The sequence below is a fragment of the Ambystoma mexicanum genome, chromosome 5q, assembly GCF_040938575.1.
Source record: "Ambystoma mexicanum isolate Mex_15411 chromosome 5q, UKY_AmexF1_1, whole genome shotgun sequence".
In the NCBI taxonomy this organism is placed as follows: Eukaryota; Metazoa; Chordata; class Amphibia; order Caudata; family Ambystomatidae; genus Ambystoma; species Ambystoma mexicanum.
In genome coordinates this window covers 778,488,944-778,508,681 of record NC_090933.1, presented here as the reverse complement: position 1 = coordinate 778,508,681, position 19,738 = coordinate 778,488,944, and positions in this window count along the sequence as shown.

Sequence of the window (19,738 nt, the reverse complement as noted above, 5' to 3'; positions counted from 1 at the left end):
CAAGACTTGCAATATCTGAAAGACAATAATGAATACGACAAAGAAATAAATATTGAAGAAAGCTTAAGGGAAAAAACTGAAATAATTCAAAGAGTCATCAGAAACTTGTCAATTTGAACTTCTGGATCCTGCTGCAGTATGCACTCTTTTGGACCATTATACAATTCATCCATTGCACTCTAATGAGAGCATAGATGATGCACTAGAAACTTAGCAAATGCGACAAACCAAAGGTTCACCGATGAACATATGGAAAAAAAGTATAGAAGCACGTGCTTTTCCACTACTATTTCCTACTGGCAAAGGAGGAAGATACGATGATAGACCCACTCAGATAACAGCATCAGAATACCGCTCATTACGAATGTATTCTGAAGATCCCAGATTTAGACAAAATGTGAAATACATATTCCACCTACTCTTTGAAAGTGAACTAGCAACCCTATAGTACGGAGTTGCAGACATATTGAAATCTGGAACCCACTTTCAAAATATGTCAGCTATGCAATTAATACAAAAAGTGCAAGAAAAAGATGACGTTTTACAATCAAGCATAACTAATCTGTTTGCTAACATGCATGGTACGAAAGAATACTGGTTCCGACGTCACAGAGATGTACGTTGTATGATCAGAAACCTTGGACCACCCACTTGGTTTGTTACATTAAGTTGTGCAGAATATGCATGGGAAGATTTACATGATTTCCTACTCATATCAAACAACAACAAAACCAACATAGATATACTAACACCTGGAGAACTTTGCTCTCTAGATCCTGTTAATGTTTCATGATATCTCCACCATCGTTTCATTGCTATGCTACACTTTATTTGTAATAAAACTGTTCCTCCCCTCAGAGAAGTGCAACACTTCTTTTGGAGAAAAGAATACCAAGCCAGAGGAGCACCTCATATCCACATGCTTTTATGGATTAAAGGTGCACCTAAATTTGGTCAGGACAGTGATGCCACTGTTTTGCAGTTCATCCAAAAATATGTCACTTGTGAAATCCCTTCACAAACGACACATAGCGACCTTCATGGACAAATTTTACAATTTGAAAGACACAAATGTGGCAAATATTGTCATTGCAAATACAAAAGCAAAGGGAACTACTACACCAAATGCCGCTTTGGTTTCCCTAGACCAGTTACAAAAACAGGTGAAGTGAACAATTTATGTCTTCAGTTCGACATAGTGTTAAAGGTAAATCACCTAAGAACACATATTACATAAAAAGAACAGAAGAATCAATACAAGAATGCAAACATAGATGTGCAGTACCTTGCAGACAATTCCACTGCAGTTGCACAATATGTTACAGCCTACTTAACAAAAGCAGAAAAAACATAGCTTCAAGACCTCTAGAATGACATATCATCAGACAAAACACTATCTCAGAAATTGTACAGGCTAGTCATAAAAATGCTCTCTCATAGAGAATGTGGCACCTACGAAGCTGCAGATCATTTAACCGGTACTGCTTTGTGTGGAAAATCTGAAAATATAGTATGGCTAAGTCTTGGTCCTGATAAATCTAGAAAAATAGTTCTCAAATCATATGAGGACATAGAAACAATAGACAAAAATGATCCCAACAGCCAAGACATTTTTGTTACGCTCACCTGGCTCCCACAGGGGCGTCGGTCGGACCCAGACAGCTGCGGTCTCCACCCACGTGATGCGTAGTGCAGCGATGACTGACTGGATGTGCCCTCCTAATCTTGTCTGCTTAACCCGTAGAAATATTCTCCTGCAAGTGGAGAGATGGAGTTAGCCACTTGTGGATTCAAGTGATGGCACCCCCACAGTCCTCCCCAACTAATCACCTCCGAAATGCCCTCACAGCAATCTCACCTTATATTCTTGAAAGATGAGCTCTCCATCCTGCATGGATTTGCAGGGGCGCGTCGATTCCAGTTACTTCACTGGTTTGAAGGCTCGGGCGAGTTCCGGAGAGTATTGACTCTGAGGTTCCTGGTGAGGACCAGTAAGTATTAAGTTCATAGAGTTCAATAAGTCCGATGTTCACTCTTGTTTCCCCCTTCCTTTCTTGTCTTGCAGCTGGCTCGTGAAAAGATGCTCTTGTGGCAGCTGGTGGCGCTCAGGTAAGAGTCTGTATTAACCGGCGCTGTCCGGTAAATGTTGCACAAGGAAATGTGTTGCTTTGTCTCTCTTTACAGATGCGGCACGTGAAAATATGGAGAGTCACAAAAGGATGCCTCCGGTGGTAAATCAGGTAAGTCTATGGTGGTACGAATTATATTTGTTGGTTCCCTCGGCTCACCTTGTGGTTTTCTTTTGTCTCCTAGGTGCCGAAGTTCGGCGAAGAAATGATGGAGGCAGCGCCGACCCGAAGGATGCTGTGAAGACTGGTGAGTATGGATCCAGAATCAGGTGTGGAATAGAAATAAGTTTGTTTTCTAACCTTGTCCCTTCTTTCCTCTTTGTTTTAGGAGCTCCGGATTCGAGGCAGGCGTGGCAGAAGACTGGATGCAGGCTGCAGGCACAGTGAGTGTTACGCTGCTGGATGCAGAATAACGCGAAGCGTGTGTTGCTGGTCGGGTGTGGTTTAAATAGCCTCAAAAGTAGTCCCAGGTAAGAAGTCCCTAGAACCACACCTGAGTAAAAAATAGTCCCCGTAGAAAAATAGTCCCTTTCAGGCTTCATGTTGGATTGGAGTCATTTGCAGCATGGTCTGCCTGAGGTAAGTAATGACTATGAGCCTGGCGCCAGGACTGATTCCTACTATGAGCCTGGCGCCTAAGGCGCCAGGACTGAACCCAGATAGCCCCTAGCCGGGGCTGCAGAGGTTTTATTAAATGTCTAGATGCCTGCTCCCGGGGACGATGGGCTTGGTCCGGATCCCTTGGGGTAGGCATCATGACAATTCTAAAAAACAATTTACTAGACACATACTACCCGAACAGGAGTACCACTTTGGAAAGCATGTGTCTATACCACATAGCCCAAAACTTTGCATACAAAAATAATATAAAACCTGATGAAAAAAAAGGTAGATATAGAGTGATAGATTGTGAAGGCAGCTTAGTGAAACTTACCAAACGAAGCTTAATTAATCATGTCAAATTGTTGTTAAAAACTCCTCAACAGAAAGAACTATATTACATGTCCCTGCTACAACTTTTTAAACCATGGAGAAAAGCACAAGCGATACTAGATAACTATGACTGCTATGAAGACCCTTTCAAAGCAAATGAAAGCACTATCACCAATGGGAACTTTACACAGTACAAAACAATGTTGCACAATGAACAGCAACACGAAGAAGAACTCCAGGCCCAACTAGATAAGGACACTCCCGACAGTAGTCAACCTTCTCTAACAGGAAGCCAAGAACCACTGGGACAGCCACTAATAGTAAATGAGGCAGAATTAGCTATGACAGAAGTATAAAACACCATGTGTCACTATGAAGAAGATATAGAAGACTTAACCTTACTACAATCAAAACTTAACAAAGACCAACGCACCATTTTTGAAGAAGTAACAAAAGAAATTGCACATGGTGTACAACACGAAAATAAAGAATGTACCTGCCAAAATTACAAACCTATATTGCTGTACGTCAGTGGTGAAGCTGGTTCAGGCAAAACATTCTTAATCAAAATCATCAGCAAGTTCCTTCAACAATTGACAAACAACAAACTGTCAGCTGTTGTAACTGCCCCCACAGGTTTAGCTGCCTACACCATAGGCGGTGTCACTTTACACCGATTACTACTCCTTCCAGTAGAACACCAAAACAAATTAGACTATTCCAAACTTTCTACAGAAGCTGCAATGGAACTACGCAGAGTATTAAAACAAATGAAAATGCTACTAATAGATGAAGTGAGCATGGTCTCCAACCTAATTTTGGCTTTGATTCACCTCAGATTGCAAGAAGTACTTAAAACAAACTACGAAGAACTCCTTGCAGGAAAACACATTATTGTTTTCGGAGAACTTCTACAATTGACCCCAGTGAAAGGTGAACCTATTTTTAAAACCTTGTGACACAAACTCTGCCGTAAAACTGTTGGCAGCATAGGAAATGTCAACCTTTGGCAACATTTCCAATACAGAGAATTATTATAAAAAACCTACGTCAATCTGCAGACTTCACTTACGCCAACATTTTAAAAAGTATTAGAATGGGTGTCCTATCTCAAGAAGCACAAGCAATATTGAAAACCCGGCACATCCATGCACTTCATGGCGATAACGCATGTGCTACTGATGTTATGGAACAATTAGCGCACAAAAATATCAATTGTATGTCCTTATGCCAACTCTTGCAAGCTGTTCCAAATTCAATGAAACAATGTTAAAAAAAGAAATGCAACCAATAATTGAAATTTGCTCCACAGACGAACTGGACGTACATGGTATGACACCACCCATGTGTCAGCAAGCCACAACAAGACTCTCCGGCCGATTCATGGAATAATTAGCGCGGCGCAAGTGGCCAAAAACGTGCGAATCGCAGTGGAATAGCGAAAATCGCACGAAAAGCAGCGCACAACGATTCATGGAAGGCCGTGCGCGAGAAAACCATCGGATGTGCGATAAAAAAGTGCGCGGCGCACGTTAGCGCACAAGCCATCTAACTGCGTGCGCCAGGTCACAGCGAAAATCGCACAGGCCACAGCGAAAATCGCACATAGCGCGGCGCACGCAACAAAAGTAGGCGGAACACGGGGCGTAACACTCGGAATGGGGAACAACTTGCCAAAATGTGGGCGTCACGGGGGAAGTACAGGGTACAAGTGCGCGGAACGCCCACACGCTCGCCTACAACACGTATTCATGGATTAGAATAGGGCAAAAAAGCGCACGCTCAAACCAGCGCACAGGCACAAACACAACCGCCACAAGAAAGCAGGCGGTAGCGTCTCTGCGCCTGTAAGAAATGTGCGCCAAAAGGTGCGCCAAAAAATAGCACCTATATACTGCCATGATGAATGTCCCATACTGTGGCCCTCCAGGACAAATGACGTGCAAAGGGGTACCCACAAACACGGACACCCGCTGACAAAAAATACGTGTGCGTGTATACTGGGGTGCGCGGGAAGTCTCACACGCGAATTGGCAGGGCATGTAAATTCCAGGGGTTTGCGGGAAGTTCCACACGCGATTTGTCAGGGTACGTGGATTACAGGGGTTTGCGGGAAGTTCCACACGCGATTTGGGGGTGCGCGGGAAGTTCCACACGCGATTTGGCCGGGTACGTGGATTTCAGGGGTGCGCGGGAAGTTCCACACGCGATTTGTCATGGTACGTGGATTTCAGTGGTGCGCGGGAAGTTCCACACGCGATTTGGCCGTGTACGTGGATTTCAGGGATGCGCGGGAAGTACCACATGCGATTTGGCCGGGTATGTGGATTTCAGGGGTGCGTGGGAAGTTCCACACGCGATTTGTCAGGGTACGTGGATTTCAGGGGTACGCGGGAAGTTCCACACGCGATTTGGCCGTGTACGTGGATTTCAGGGGTGCGCGGTAAATTCCACACGCGATTTGGCCGGGTATGTGGATTTCAGGGGTGCGCAGGAAGTGCCACACGCGATTACAGCAGGGTACGTGTATTCCAGGGGTGCGCGGGAAGTTCCACACGCGATTGGGCCCGTGCGAGCAGGGTACGCGTATCTCAGGGATGCGCAGGAAGTGCCACACGCGATTACAGCAGGGTACGTGTATTCCAGGGGTGCGCGGGAAGTTCCACACGCAATTTGTCCGTGTATGTGGATTTCAGGGGTGCGTGGGAAGTTCCACACGCGATTTGGCCGGGTACGTGGATTTCAGGGATGCGCGGGAAGTTCCACACGCGATTTGTCAGGGCACGTGGATTTCAGTGGTGCACGGGAAGTTCCACACGCGATTTGTCAGGGTACGTGGATTTCAGGGGTGCGCGGGAAGTTCCACACGCGATTTGGCCGTGTACGTGGATTTCAGGGGTGCACGGGAAATTCCACACGCGATTTGGCCGGGTACGTGGATTTCAGGGGTGCGCAGGAAGTGCGACACGCGATTACAGCAGGGTATGTGTATTCCAGGGGTACGCGGGAAGTTCCACACGCGATTGGGCCCGTGCGAGCAGGGTACGCGTATCTCAGGGGTGCGCAGGAAGTGCCACACGCGATTACAGCAGGGTACGTGTATTCCAGGGGTGCGCGGGAAGTTCCACACGCGATTTGGCCGGGTACGTAGATTTCAGGGGTGCGCGGGAAGTTCCACACGCGATTTGGCCGTGTACGTGGATTTCAGGGGTGCGCGGGAAGTTCCACACGCGATTTGGCCGGGTACGTGGATTTCAGGGGTGCGCGGGAAGTTCCACACGTGATTTGTCAGGGTACGTGGATTTCAGTTGTGCGCAGGAAATTCTACACGCGATTTGGCTGTGTGCTCCCAGGTATTCCCTGTACACCCTCCACGGCCCCTGCAGGCAGCACACACCACAGGGGACTACCCTGCACACCTGCTCATGTCACCCAGCACCCCCACCCCCCAGCATCCAGGGGCACCCTCCACCAGGCCCCCACTCATGTCTCCCACCACCCCCACCCTCCAGCCACCATGGGCAGCCCCCACCAGGCCCCCACTCATGTCTCCAACCCACCCCCACCCCCAAGCCACCATGGGCAGCCCCCACCAGGCCCCCACTCATGTCCCCTATCACCCCCACCCCCCAGCAGTGCAGGGGCACCCTCCACCAGGCCCCCACTCATGTCCCCCTGCACCTCCACCCCCCAGCATCCAGGGGCAGCCCCCACCAGGCCCCCACTCATGTCTCCCACCCACCCCCACCCCCCAGCCACCATGGGCAGCCCCCACCAGGCCCCCACTCATGTCCCCTATCACCCCCACCCCCCAGCATCCAGGGGCACCCTCCACCAGGCCCCCACCCATGTCTCCCACCACCCCCACCCCCCAGCCACCATGGGCAGCCCCCACCAGGCCCCCACTCATGTCTCCCACCCACCCCCACCCCCCAGCCACCATGGGCAGCCCCCACCAGGCCCCCACTCATGTCTCCCACCACCCCCACCCCCCAGCATTGCAGGGGTACCCTCCACCAGGCCCCCACTCATGTCTCCCACCACCCCCACCCCCCAGCAGTGCAGGGGCAGCCTCCAGCAGGCCCCCACTCATGTCTCCCACCACCCCCACCCCCCAGCCACCAGGGGCATCCTCCACCAGGCCCCCACTCATGTCTCCCACCACCCCCACCCCCCAGCCACCAGGGGCACCCTCCACCAGGCCCCCACTCATGTCTCCCACCACCCCCACCCCCCAGCAGTGCAGGGGCAGCCTCCACCAGGCCCCCACTCATGTCTACCACCACTCCCACCCCCCAGCCATCAGGGGCAGCCCCAACCAGGCCCCCACTCATGTCTCCCACCCACCCCCACCCTCCAGCCACCATGGGCAGCCCCCACCAGGCCCCCACTCATGTCCCCTATCACCCCCACCCCCCAGCAGTGCAGGGGCACCCTCCACCAGGCTCCCACTCATGTCCCCCTGCACCCGCACCCCCCGCATCCAGGGGCACCCTCCACCAGGCCCCCACTCATGTCTCCCACCACCCCCACCCCCCAGCCACCAGGGGAAGCCTCCACCAGGCCCCCACCCACGTCTCCCACCCACCCCCACCCCCCAGCCACCATGGGCAGCCCCCACCAGGCCCCCACTCATGTCTCCCACCACCCCCACCCCCCAGCAGTGCAGGGGCAGCCCCCACCAGGCCCCCACTCATGTCTCCCACCACCCCCACCCCCCAGCAGTGCAGGGGCAGCCTCCACCAGGCCCCCACTCATGTCCCCCTGCACCCCCACCCCCCAGCAGTGCAGGGGCACCCTCCACCAGGCCCCCACTCATGGCCCCTATCACCCCCACCCCCCAGCCACCAGGGGCACCCTCCACCAGGCCCCCACTCATGTCTCCCACCACCCCCACCCCCCGGCAGTGCAGGGGCAGCCTCCACCAGGCCCCCACTCATGTCTCCCACCACCCCCACCCCCAGCAGTGCAGGGGCACCCTCCACCAGGCCCCCACTCATGTCTCCCACCACCCCCACCCCCCCAGCAGTGCAGGGGCAGCCTCCACCAGGCCCCCACTCATGTCTACCACCACCCCCACCCCCCAGCCACCAGGGGCAGCCCCCACCAGGCCCCCACTCATGTCTCCCACCCACCCCCACCCCCCAGCCACCATGGGCAGCCCCCACCAGGCCCCCACTCATGTCCCCTATCACCCCCACCCCCCAGCTGTGCAGGGGCACCCTCCACCAGGCCCCCACTCATGTCTCCCTGCACCCCCACCCCCCAGCATCCAGGGGCAGCCTCCACCAGGCTCCCACTCATGTCTCTCACCACCCCCAACCCCCAGCCACCAGGAGCACCCTCCACCAGGCCCCCACTCATGTCTCCCCCACCCCCATCCCCAGCCACCAGGGGCACCCTCCACCAGGCCCCCACTCATGTCTCCCACCACCCCCACCCCCCAGCAGTGCAGGGGCAGCCTCCACCAGGCCCCCACTCATGTCTCCCACCACCCCCACCCCCCAGCCACCAGGGGCACCCTCCACCAGGCCCCCACACATGTCTCCCACCACCCCCACCCCCCAGCCACAAGGGGCACCCTCCACCAGGCCCCCACTCATGTCTCCCACCACCCCACCCCTCAGCAGTGCAGGGGCAGCCTCCACCAGGCCCCCACTCATGTCTCCCACCACCACCACCCCCCAGCAGTGCAGGGGCACCCTCCACCAGGCCCCCACTCATGTCTCCCACCACCCCCACCCCCCAGCAGTGCAGGGGCAGCCTCCACCAGGCCCCCACTCATGTCTACCACCACCCCCACCCCCCAGCCACCAGGGGCAGCCCCCACCAGGCCCCCACTCATGTCTCCCACCCACCCCCACCCCCCAGCCACCATGGGCAGCCCCCACCAGGCCCCCACTCATGTCCCCTATCACCCCCACCCCCCAGCAGTGCAGGGGCACCCTCCACCAGGCCCCCACTCATGTCCCCCTGCACCCGCACCCCCCGCATCCAGGGGCACCCTCCACCAGGCCCCCACTCATGTCTCCCACCACCCCCACCCCCCAGCCACCACGGGCAGCCTCCACCAGGCCCCCACCCATGTCTCCAACCACCCCCACCCCCCAGCCACCATGGGCAGCCCCCACCAGGCCCCCACTCATGTCTCCCACCACCCCCACCCCCCAGCAGTGCAGGGGCAGCCCCCACCAGGCCCCCACTTATGTCCCCCACCCACCCCCACCCCCAGCAGTGCAGGGGCACCCTCCACCAGGCCCCCACTCATGTCTCCCACCACCCCCACCCCCCAGCAGTGCAGGGGCAGCCTCCACCAGGCCCCCACTCATGTCAAACACCACCCCCACCCCCCAGCCACCAGGGGCACCCTCCACCAGGCCCCCACTCATGTCTCCCACCACCCCCACCCCCCAGCCACCAGGGGCACCCTCCACCAGGCCCCCACTCATTTCTCCCACCACCCCCACCCCCCAGCAGTGCAGGGGCAGCCTCCACCAGGCCCCCACTCATGTCTCCCACCACCCCCACCCCCCAGCAGTGCAGGGGCACCCTCCACCAGGCCCCCACTCATGTCTCCCACCACCCCCACCCCCCAGCAGTGCAGGGGCAGCCTCCACCAGGCCCCCACTCATGTCTACCACCACCCCCACCCCCCAGCCACCAGGGGCAGCCCCCACCAGGCCCCCACTCATGTCTCCAGCCCACCCCCACCCCCCAGCCACCATGGGCAGCCCCCACCAGGCCCCCACTCATGTCCCCTATCACCCCCACCCCCCAGCAGTGCAGGGGCACCCTCCACCAGGACCCCACTCATGTCCCCCTGCACCCCCACCCCCCAGCATCCAGGGTCACCCTCCACCAGGCCCCCACTCATGTCTCCCACCACCCCCACCCCCAGCCACCAGGGGCAGCCTCCACCAGGCCCCCACCCATGTCCCCCACCCACCCCCACCCCCCAGCCACCATGGGCAGCCCCCACCAGACCCCCACTCATGTCTCCCACCACCCCCACCCCCCAGCAGTGCAGGGGCAGCCCCCACCAGGCCCCCACTCATGTCTCCCACCCACCCCCAGCCACCAGGGGCAGCCCCCACCAGGCCCCCACTCATGTCTCCCACCACCCCCACCCCCCAGCCACCAGGGACACCCTCCACCAGGCCCCCACTCATGTCTCCCACCACCCCCACCCCCCAGCAGTGCAGGGGCAGCCCCCACCAGGCCCCCACTCATGTCTCCCACTCACCCCCACCCCCCAGCCACCATGGGCAGCCCCCACCAGGCCCCCACTCATGTCCCCTATCACCCCCACCCCCCAGCAGTGCAGGGGCACCCTCCACCAGGCCCCCACTCATGTCCTCTATCACCCCCACCCCCCAGCAGTGCAGGGGCACCCTCCACCAGGCCCCCACTCATGTCCCCCTGCACCCCCACCCCCATAGCTCTCAACTCACACGCTTTTGGCGGGTGTCACCCGCCTTGTAAACAGCTGCCTCACACGCCAAGCCTCCTGCACGCCCATTCGTTTCAATAGGCCTCTCACCCGCCAAAAATAAAATCGGGTGTTTTCACCCGCCATTGCCACATAAATGGTTGAGAGCTATGCCCACCCCCCAGCATCCAGGGTCACCCTCCACCAGGCCCCCACTCATGGCCCCTATCACCCCCACCCCCCCCGCCACCAGGGGCAGCCTCCACCAGGCCCCCACTCATGTCCCCCTGGACCCCCACCCCCCAGCAGTTCAGGGGCACCCTCCACCAGGCCCCCACTCATGTCTCCCACCACCCCCACCCCCCAGCAGTGCAGGGGCACCCTCCACCAGGCCCCACTCATGTCTCCCACCACCCCCACCCCCCAGCAGTGCAGGGGCAGCCTCCACCAGGCCCCCACTCATGTCTCCCACCACCCCCACCCCCCAGCCACCATGGGCAGCCCCCACCAGGCCCCCACTCATGTCCCCTATCACCCCCACCCCCCTGCAGTGCAGGGGCACCCTGCACCAGGCCCCCACTCAGGTCCCCCTGCACCCCCACCCATGTCCCCCTGCACCCCCACCCCCCAGCATCCAGGGGCACCCTCCACCAGGCCCCCACTCATGTCCCCTATCACCCCCACCCCCCAGGAGTGCAGGGGCACCCTCCACCAGGCCCCCACTCATGTCCCCCTGCACCCCCACCCCCCAGCATCCAGGGGCACCCTCCACCAGGCCCCCACTCATGGCCCCTATCACCCCCACCCCCCCGCCACCAGGGGCAGCCTCCACCCGGCCCCCACTCATGTTTCCCACCACCCCCACCCCCCAGCAGTGCAGGGGCAGCCTCCACCAGGCCCCCACTCATGTCTCCCACCACCCCCACCCCCCAGCCACCAGGGGCAGCCCCCACCAGGCCCCCACTCATGTCTCCCACCCACCCCCACCCCCCAGCCACCATGGGCAGCCCCCACCAGGCCCCCACTCATGTCTCCCACCACCCCCAACCCCCAGCAGTGCAGGGGCACCCTCCACCAGGCCCCCACTCATGTCTCCCACCACCCCCACCCCCCAGCAGTGCAGGGGCAGCCTCCACCAGGCCCCCACTAATGTCTGCCACAACCCCCACCCCCCAGCCACCAGGGGCACCCTCCACCAGGCCCCCACCATGTCTCCCACCACCCCCACCCCCCAGCCACCAGGGGCACCCTCCACCAGGCCCCCACTCAAGTCTCCCACCACCCCCACCCCCCAGCAGTGCAGGGGCAGCCTCCACCAGGCCCCCACTCATGTCCCCCTGCACCCCCACCCCCCAGCATCCAGGGGCACCCTCCACCAGGCCCCCACTCATGGCCCCTATCACCCCCACCCCCCAGCCACCAGGGGCACCCTCCACCAGGCCCCCACTCATGTCTCCCACCACCACCCCTCCCGGCAGTGCAGGGGCAGCCTCCACCAGGCCCCCACTCATGTCTCCCACCACCCCCACCCCCCAGCAGTGCAGGGGCACCCTCCACCAGGCCCCCACTCATGTCTCCCACGACCCCCACCCCCCAGCAGTGCAGAGGCAGCCTCCACCAGGCCCCCACTCATGTCTACCACCACCCCCACCCCCCAGCCACCAGGGGCAGCCCCCACCAGGCCCCCACTCATGTCCCCCTGCACCCCCACCCCCCAGCATCCAGGGGCACCCTCCACCAGGCCCCCACTCATGGCCCCTATCACCCCCACCCCCCAGCCACCAGGGGCACCCTCCACCAGGCCCCCACTCATATCTCCCACCACCCCCACCCCCCAGCAGTGCAGGGGCAGCCTCCACCAGGCCCCCACTCATGTCTCCCACCACCCCCACCCCCAGCAGTGCAGGGGCACCCTCCACCAGGCCCCCACTCATGTCTCCCACCACCCCCACCCCCCAGCAGTGCAGGGGCAGCCTCCACCAGGCCCCCACTCATGTCTACCACCACCGCCACCCCCAGCCACCAGGGGCAGCCCCCACCAGGCCCCCACTCATGTCTGCCACCCACCCCCACCCCCCAGCCACAATGGGCAGCCCCCACCAGGCCCCCACTCATGTCCCCTATCACCCCCACCCCCCAGCAGTGCAGGGGCACCATCCACTAGGCTCCCACTCATGTCCCCCTGCACCCCCACCCCCCAGCATCCAGGGGCACCCTCCACCAGGCCCCCACTCATGGCCCCTATCACCCCCGCCCCCCCCGCCACCAGGGGCAGCCTCCACCAGGCCCCCACTCATGTCCCCCTGCACCCCCACCCCCTAGCAGTGCAGGGGCACCCTCCACCAGGCCCCCACTCATGGCCCCTATCACCCCCACCCCCCCGACACCATGGGCAGCCTCCACCAGGCCCCCACCCATGTCCCCCTGCACCCAGGTCCTCACAATCACCAACCATGTGCGTAATTGTCAGCCTCCACAGCCAAAAGGCCCTACCAAGTAACCCATTCACCCACATGGAAATGAAAATTACATGTTACACCCCCAACGTACATAAAGCAAATGAACCCATGTCTGTCACACACAATGGTTGCAAAAGAATTTGAAAACACCCAACATGACATGCATGAAACCAATGAGATGATACCACACAGTGAAGTAGGAAAACAAAAATGTATTAAAAAAATATGAATGCAAATGAAATGAAACAAACTATAATGCCAATGAAAAAAAGAAAAGGTGCATGTCTGTCCCAAAAAATGAAAAACACCAAATCCAAAAAAAATGTACTTCAAAGTCACATTAAAAATGAAATCAATCCGACAGAAAAAAAATAAAATCCAAACACCATTGCTCCATGGAGAAGAAAAAATAAAATTAAAAAATAAAACAATCCAATGAAGAACTATGTACAAAATATCCAAGGGTCCATGAGCCCAACTGAACAAAAGAAACCTACATAAAACCCTAACAAAAATGCAACTATATACAAAATGTGGAGCTGTGTCCGTCGACTCCAAATCATAAGAATAAACAAATGAAACCTAAAACTAAAGAACTATATACAAAGGCGGCGGGCAAGTCCAGCGGCTCACTCCGTAGTGTTCTGGGCCAGGGCATCATCAAACTCCTCGTCTATGTCCCGGAGGCGGTCCTGTTCCATGGCCCTGAGGGTCCGCAGGGACGATGCCATCTGCTCCTCCAACCCCCTGCGGATTGCCTCAAGGCACTCGGCCCGCCTCAGGGCCCTCCGCATGGAGTTCTCCGCCCTGACCATCGTGAGCCGCTCCTCTTCCGCCCGCCACCTCTCCGCACCTATCTGCTGGCCCAACCGTAGCCACACGGAAGACACTTCCTGTCCTGGGTCCTCCTGCCCTCCGGCCGATGCCTGCCCCTCCGATGTTGATGGCCCCGAGCCATGATGCCTCCCACGTTGAATCTGCTGCTGCCTCCGACGCAACTGACTCTGCCAGCACGACGGCATCCAGGCTGATGGACTCCACCGACGCCGTCGTGCACGTGCCCTGCCTGATGATGCCGGCACATCCTCCATCTGCTGGGGTACAGTTGCTGTGGTGTCCACCCCTGCTTGACCTCCGACTCCCGACTGTGGCAGGGATGGGATCCCCACCGAGCTGGCTGCATAGGTCAGGGCAGGTCCACAGGGGGCCCTGGTGGCATCTGGGCCGGAAGACGGCAAGGAAAACGACTGGCGTATAGCCTCCACAGAGGAGGAGAGGGCCGCCAGATTGGCCGACACATGCAGGAAACCCCCGAACATGGAAGATCCCAATTGGGCCACGTCGGCACGGTGCTCTTCGTGATGATGTGCGTGCTCCTCCCGGGAAGCACGCACGTCATCACGAATTGCACCCGCGCGCATCGCAACCCCAATGAGGACCTTCTCCATACGGACACGGGTCCCCTCGTCAGGTGACATGGACATCCCCTCTACCTGCGGACGGGCCTGGGACGGGGCAACCCTGCTGGTGCATGGTGGTGCACTCACAGGTCAGGGACAGCGACATGGACAGGCCCTTCCACGGTGACCTGTGCTGCCTCCTGCCCCTGGCCCTGGACTGCACCACTTGCACCAGAAGGGATGCCCCCACCAGGCCCCATGTGTGCCCCTGTGGCGGCCTCCTCCTCCTCTGTGGAAACCACCAACCTGGATGGCTCCTCACCATCTTCCACCGTAGCAGGCCCCTGTGGGGGCTCACCCACCCCTTCCGCTGCAGCCGTGGGGGCATCCCCGCCGCCTTGCTCCACAGCGCCGTCTCCGCCCTCTTCTTCACTAGCCGCTGCGTAGAGGGAGACAAAGAACACAAGCATCAGGGTACTGTACAATGGTCCCCTAGACAGGAAGCAATAGAAGATGAGTACCACTGTCAAAGTACACTTCCATCATGTCCCTCCACAACACATGGGTCAGTCCAGGCAAAACACACACAGTAACAGGCATGGTGCATGCCATGGACATTTCCATACATGTCCAATGGACTCTTGAAACATACAATGATATGGAACTCACATGCATCATGGGTCATGCCTATCACATGCACACACTTCACCTCAGTCACATCCATCTGGCCCCATACACCCCAAACACAGCGGATACAAGGGTAACTAGGCTGCATCAGTGAATCTGTGCATTATCACACACATGTGTCATGCATCCATGGCATGCACAAGTCACAGACACGCAGGTCAGGCACACAGACATGGCTACCATATATGTACCTGCCATCAGCACCCATCCCTCACCCCCACCCATGTCCAGGAACAGAGACTGGCATGGTCTCATGTCTAAAATCTGCAAAGGGCTCCCCATGTGGCATTTAAACACATGCAACAACCATGTGGTTCACACATCACTGGTCGCACATGCATTACCATGATGTCCCTGCACACATACATGCATACATGGCCTATGTCACACATACAGGCAAGTATCAGAGAACCAGCACACCGCAACATGCCCTGTCTCACACAGCAATGCTTGGACACTTACCGCTCAACTCCAGACGGGTCTCCCTCTCAAGGATCTGGGCGTGTAGCGCTGGGCGTACGCGTTCCAGGACCCTCATCTGGATGGAACTCATGCGGCCCCGGCCCCCCTCCACGAGGCGCCGGGCCTTCACGAGGGTCCTGGACCTCAAGTCCTCCCAGCGCTTCTTGATCTTCTGGACGTCGCGGGTTGCCACCCCCTCCGCGTTGATGGCAACCACACAGTCGGCCCAGATCCTCTCCCGTCCTTCCTTGCTGGCGCGGGACGATCCAAAGAGGGCATCATACTGCCCCAGGACATGCTCCACCAGGACACCAACTTCGGTGGCAGTGAAGCTGGTGCCCCTCTGCCCCTCTGGCCTGGGGTTGCCACTGGTGCCAGATGTGGAAGTGCCCGACATGGCAACCCCAGAGGCAGGTGTGGGTGGGCAACTGGGTCCTGGGGCTGGGCTGTGGAGCGATGTAATCCCAGTCGGGAGTCTTCAGTTCCAGCAGGGGTGGACACAGCAACTGGACCCCTGCAGATGGCTGATGTGCAGGCACCAAATGGCAGGGCACGGTGGCAGCAGGCAGGCAGGCAGGCAGGCAGCAGCAGATGGCACGTGGGAGGCTGCTCGGGGCACTGGGGGGCAGTGATTCGGCCTTCTGGGCAGGAGCGTGGTCTTCTGTGTGTTTTCGCGTGGCCAGCTTGATACGGAGTGATTTGGCACGTGAAAATCCTGCACGTCAGCATGAAATTCGAGGAAAGGCCCTTAGCGCGTAAGCGCGTCAGCATGCATACGCGATTCTATTGGACCAAAGGCCCTCAGCGCGTAAGCGTGTCTGTGACGTGACCCGCACGGGTGTTTCCCACACAGCACGTGATGACAGAGCACACGTGGAAAGACTGCACATCAGAGTGTCATCGCGTGTAATTGGACAGCACGTCAGAGTGTCATCGCGTGTAATTGGACAAAAGTGTGCGTACACGCGATTGGCCTATGTACGTGTATATCAGGGGTGCGCGGGCACTTACACATGCAAGTACGTCAGCGCACCTGTATCCCGGGGTGCGCGGGAATTTCCACACGCTATTGGACTGGGTACTGGATTTCAGGGGGGCGCGGGTCACACGCTCGCCTACAACACGCGCACCGCATAAATTTGCGCGCTAACAAAATAACAAGCTCAGACCCAGGATGAACATACCGTTCCTAGCAGCAGTGGGCGTGGGCTACCAAAGGAGGAGGAGGAGGATAGTCAGGGCCAGAATATTCACACCCAGAACCAGCCTTTTCGGGATGCCTGATGACCAGGTGTATGGGAGGTACAGGTTTCCACCACACATAATACTGGACCTGGTGAGTGAGTGGGAGGATGACCTCACATCACCCACCCTGTGCTCCCAAGCATTCAGCCCCCTGGAGAAGGTCCTCAATGTACTGCACTTCTCAGCCACTGGATCATTTCAGCGGACAAGTGCCATAGTGGGTGGGGTATCACAGGCCACCCAGTCACGCTGCCTACACCAGGTCTTGAACATCATCACTGCACGCCCATCAGTCCGCAGGCACATATACCTGCCCAGAACACCTGCAGAAAGGCATGCTGCCGCCCTGGATTTTTACGGTGTGGCATGATTCCCCAAAGTGCTAGGTGCCATCGACTGCACCCATGTGGCTCTACGTCCCCCCAGGGCATCAGAGCACATCTATAGGAACCGCAAGCACTGGCATTCCATCAATGTGCAGGTAGTATGTAATGCCAAGGGAATCATCACCCCAGTATATGCCAACTATCCCGGGTCCACCCACGACAGCGTCATTTACCGAATGTCCACCCTAAGCCGGGACCTAGAAGCTGGGCGGCATGGCGATACATGGCTGCTTGGTGAGTATGAATGCCACTGCACATGCATGCATGTCAGATACTGAGCAAGGTCACAACCCCACCAATGATACCAATCACCACCTCCACAGGGGACAGTGCCTACCCTCTCAGCCCCCACATGATGACGCCAATTCGGAACCCCACCACCCCACCCCAGGTAAGATATAACACAGCCCACATTACAACCCGGGGCATAGTGGAGCGCACATTCGGAGTGCTAAAGTCACGCTTTCGTTCCCTTGACCGTTCTGGCGGGCAGCTGTTGTACGCTCCCCCAGTAGTGTGCAGGATCATAGTGGCAGCATGTGTCCTGCACAACGTTGCAACACGCCGGGGCCTGGCCGTGGACATGGTGGTGGCCCCACATCCCCAACCACATGCTCAGCTGCTGCGCATGGGAGGGGAAAGGGCACGGGGGAAGGCAGCCCGTACACAGCTAGTGGCTAATTACTTCACATAGAAATCACACCCCTGTGGAGTGCACACTGTCCTGGCACATTCCATCTGACAATCAATGATGACTCAACCTGACACTGATCCTAAATGTCTGGAGAATCAACCGTGAAAACCATATCAGCCTGAGATTGTTCACCTGGAAGTGTTACAATGTGTGCATCCCTACCCACACAGACACCACCAATGCAGTTTTGTGAAGAAACACATTCAAGCAGCTAAAATGAATACCCACTTGCAAAATGCAACAAGAGGACAGTGCCATGTCAGCCAACCCATCCCCAGCACCGCCACACAACACACCGTGCCATGTCATGCTATTTGCAGGTAAACAAAGTAATCCCCACAACATGACACTAGTGTCACAATGTACAGTGTCCCTAATTGAAACTTGCAACACCTGAAATGCTCACAGTAATGCAGGACCAACAACAAACTTGAGCAGGTACTACCATTAACATGACATCACAAATGTAATAAACTAGTAGTCTCACCACCAGGAAATGCCTGCACTCCCACCACTACCAACTGTGCAGTGTTGGCGCCATGTAGAGTTGTAGGTGCACTGCTGCCAACATGGACCCCATCTCCAAACTAGAGGGCCTTGTGTAGACATGAGGAAGGGACCTGCAAATTGGGAGGTAGACACAGATGATGAGTTACACATCAATGCAACATGCAGTGTACAACACAACAGCAATATGCACTAGGAATGTATACACAGTATTGACTAGACTACCCACACATGTAGTGGGAGTCCAATGTCACCATGTACGTCAATGTCACTTGGGCACACCCTTTGCAAGCCCATGGAAACGGGAAGCAGGAGGGGTGTGGGTGACTCAAACCCAAGCATCTGAACCAAATACATGACAAGCCTGCATGTGCCCAGCCACAATGCAGCGTATGCCCACAGGAACCACGGAAGGCAACAAATTGTCCCAAAAAAATTGGGAAAAAAATAATCAAAAAAAAAAAAAATTAAAAAAAAATAAAAATAAACAGAAATCAAAAATGGCCATTGATGGGCCCGGGGGGGTTGGGGAGGCCACCCAGGAGGTCCGAGGACAGGGTGCACACCAAAACCCACCTGTGTGGATCCTGGGAAAAAAAAACACCTCCATGGGCTCATGGCCCACACGGCTACCCTATTGTGGGAGTATCACTGCTGTCGCTATTATCACCCTGTGCAGCTGCATCCGGAGGTGGTTGCACTACGGGAGGCAGCCCACGCAAGGCCCTAGTCTGCCCCTCCATGGCTGCAAGCATGCGGGTGTGGTAGGCCTCGTTCTGGAGGATGAGTGTGCGGAGGTCCCCATGCAACAACTCACGGGATGCCCGGACCTCCGCCCTCGTTGCCTGCATCTCAGCTGAGAGCGTACGGGTGAGACGCTCCAGCTGCTGTTTTGTCCTTTGGTGTGTTGAAGCCTCAAGCTCAACAAGAGTCGTCCTGAGGTGAAGGAACCCCTGCCTCAGGGCTTCCCTGTGGCCCTGGGACACTATGGAGATGGCCTCCTGCAGAGTTGCCAGTGCCACCTGCTTGTCCCTGTTGGATGCCAACATGTCCTCCCTGTGTGACTGGCAGATGGAGTCGGTTGCCTGCTGTAGTCGCTCCATCAGCCTTTCAGGGGGGACAATGGAAGTGGCCACCCTATCCATGGCCTGAGCCATCATCTCAGATGATGCTGCCTGTTGGGTTGCCATACCGTAAATGGATTGCTCCCATGCGGTATTGCCAGGTGGCGTACGGCCACCACGTCGGCGGGCACCACACCTGTCTGGGGCAAGGCGAACTGCGCCTTGCTGTGCTGGCACTGCCTGAGGCTGCAGGACTGCATTCCCCCTCTGATCTGCTGGCCCAGGAACAGGATCAGATGTCGCGGAGTGTGACCCTGCATCCGTAACCACCAAAGGCGTAGCT